The sequence below is a fragment of the Peromyscus eremicus genome, chromosome 12 (assembly GCF_949786415.1).
Source record: "Peromyscus eremicus chromosome 12, PerEre_H2_v1, whole genome shotgun sequence".
NCBI classification, from domain to species: Eukaryota; Metazoa; Chordata; class Mammalia; order Rodentia; family Cricetidae; genus Peromyscus; species Peromyscus eremicus.
In genome coordinates, this window is record NC_081428.1 from 46,480,266 (window position 1) to 46,483,372 (window position 3,107).

Sequence of the window (3,107 nt, forward strand, 5' to 3'; positions counted from 1 at the left end):
AAGGTAAAATTTCTCTACTGTCTTCAGAGACACAGACGTCTACCTTTGAGAATGTTCATTGAATAAAATTATCTCCATCTTTTTACTTCCCTTCCTTCTCAGTTCAGCAGCTTTGAGAGTCTAAATCCTAGTCAGATGAGGTAGGTAGAGACACTGGGTGGACAGAGACAGAATGAGTCAACCACATTTCTGCTTTCTATCTTGAAGCTGCTTGACAGACACAAACTTGAACTGGAGAAGAGAGAACTCTCCATGTAAATCAAGTTCAAAGTTAAGACTGTTAAATGGAACTAGATGTGTTAATTTTTGGACTGTATTGTCTACACGTGGCCTTAACTATTTTTATTTAACCAAAGTTTCATTCAGGGGGAGTGAAAAGTAGTTAGCTCCACTGGATGCATTTGGAGGAATAAGTGGAAATGAATTAATGAATTTATTGAGGATAAATTAGGCTTGCCTCCTCTAGGTTGCGCCAGTTCAAGACACTGGTTGCAACTGAAAAATACAATTTACAGTGATGATTTGGGTGCCAGGTAGCTGAACTAGAACTGCTTTTTATCAGCCTCATTCTGAAAACCCCCCTCTACTCCTCCAGGCTGTGCCCTGCTTCCTACACTTGTTCAAGATAATCTCTTGTCTTAATTCTGCAGCAATAAAACACACACCTGCTGTCAGAGTGATGCATATAAAAGTAGGTATTAAAATCGAGTGAGCAGATGTTAAAGAATGCAGCTTTTGGTTACCGTAAAGATATTATCCAGAATTTCCCTTATCAGCTTCAAAGAGAAAAGACAATTGGAAAAAAAAAAAAAAAAACAGTACAGCTGGAAGGCCAGAATGTAACTTGGTTGGTAGAGTTCTTACTTAGCATGCATGAAGCCCTGCATTCAAAGCCAACACTCCATAAAATCAAATGGGATGTCATATGGCAATATTCCTAGTACTCAGGAAATGAAAGTAAGTGGACCAAAGTCATCTTCATCTGGACAAAAAGTTCTAGGTTTGCCTGGGATATGAGCGATCCTGTTTCCAAAAAGAAAAAAAAAAAGTAATGACCATAACCGTGTCTGCCAATCATTATGTAGAGATTTTAATTTAAAAAAAAAAAGCAAGTCTTTACTGCAGAGTAGGTCAAACCTGGGGTCAACTAAAATTCCTGGAAAAGAGGTATTGTCCAGTTTCCAAATTGTGTTATAGCTCCTTTAAGTGCACCTTTCCTCATTTTGTTCCATCCAATTTTGTGTTGATTTGATATAAACTGTTTCTTTCAAAGGTAGCTTTAATTTTTTTAAGGGAAGAATGCATGTATTACTCCACTGAGCAGTAAAATTAATGTAAGTTTTTTTTTTTTCATGGCCCATCAGACAGCTCACAGAGTAAGCAATGATACATATTCCTGGGCCATTCAGTTGCTTATTTTGTCATGACCTTTCTTTTTGTCATTGTTTCGTGTAGGATCTGAGGGTGGATTGTCAGGCTTGCATGGTAAGTATTTTTACCTGCTCAGCCATCTCACCATCAGCCGGAGGTGATGGGCATAAGCACATTGGTAGTGTCACAGATGCTTCAAGATACTGACAGCTCTTCACAACAGATACGATGCACATTTAGAAAAATGACACATGACTGTTGTGGAAACATTTGTTTATGCTGTGAAGACCTGTCTTTGCCCAGGCACCTTCTGATTGATTTAATAAAGAGCTGAATGGCCAATAACTAGGCAGGAAGAGGTTAGGTGGGATTTCCAGAGACAGAGAGGACTCTGGGAAGAAGAAAGAGAGTTGCCAGCCAGACTCAGTGGAAACAGGAAGTGCAAGATGGAAGAGAGGTAATGCCACATGGTAGAACCTAGATTAGTATAAGTGGGTTAATTTAAATTATAAGAGCTGGTAGAGACAAGCCTAAGATAAAGGCTGAACTTTCACAATTAATATAAGTCTCAGTGTCATTATTTGTGGGCTGGCAGTCCCAACAAAAAAAACTACGACTACATAAGGCATCTCATGTGGAGACCTGACTATCCACATAGGGCCCAAGAAAGCAGTCTCTGGGGTAGGCTCTGTGTACAGAGGTGTGGCTGTTTTCAAAGGTGCTGCTGTGCAGCTGAGCACTTGAGCAGCCAGCACTGGGTACAAACATCTGCCACAGGCAGACACAGCCATGTCCCAGAGCTGGGGTGGGTAAATGTTGCTCCCATCAGTATCACCAGAATGGGGGGGGGGCGGGGGGGGGGAGGACACACACAGATCCAGCCACCAGAGCCATGTGGTGGAGGACCCAGGCACCACTGCCTAGACATTTAAAGTTTGGCTCACACTGTCAGAAAAGGCTGCAGTCACTCAAAAAGTCAAGTCCAGACCAAGAAAACCTCTGAACAGATATAGTATGCTTTAAAATGTGCTTAGATGCTAAAAAAAGAAAAGAAAAATGAGTATAGACAGTCATAGAAAAATAAGTAAGTAGTTTAAAAAATAATAGCAAAGTCTTTAAAGAAAGAGTAAAGTAATATGAGAAGAGTCACTCACCTCTTGGTCCAATGGGAGCTGGTGGTTTGGTTTCTGTGCCTCAGGAAGTTACTGGGATCTCAGGCGGATGGGTATTGGGACAGGGCATGTAGATTGCAGGGTCCGATGGGGGGATTTTGTAGGGGGGCCTTCCCGCAGGAGTTTTCCCTGCTGGCCGGCAACTGGGGCAGATTTGGGGGGGGCGGGAGTTCCCGGGAACTGGCTATGTCCCAGGGCTTGGGTCCTAGGGGCTGAGTAAAGTAATATGAAAAGAATAAGCCACACGTGGATGGGAAATACACAGAATGCCTGAATTCTGTATGTTGCTTTGTTTACTTAGAATTTTTAAAATGCTGATAAGCAAAGGGCAAACACTGCCAAGAGACATTGGATTATGAAAGGGACTGCTCAATTAAACTAGCCTATATGTTTTTTTTAAAATGTCTTAACTTCAGAATGGAAGTCAGAAAATATGTTGTGTTGGGTGAGAGGTTTTCCTTTTGTTTCCAAAATTAATTAAGCTCAGATTTGATAAAGGGGGACCTCCTGAAAACCTCAGCTACAGACATGAAAGGGAAAAAAAAAACAAGAAAAACTAAAGAC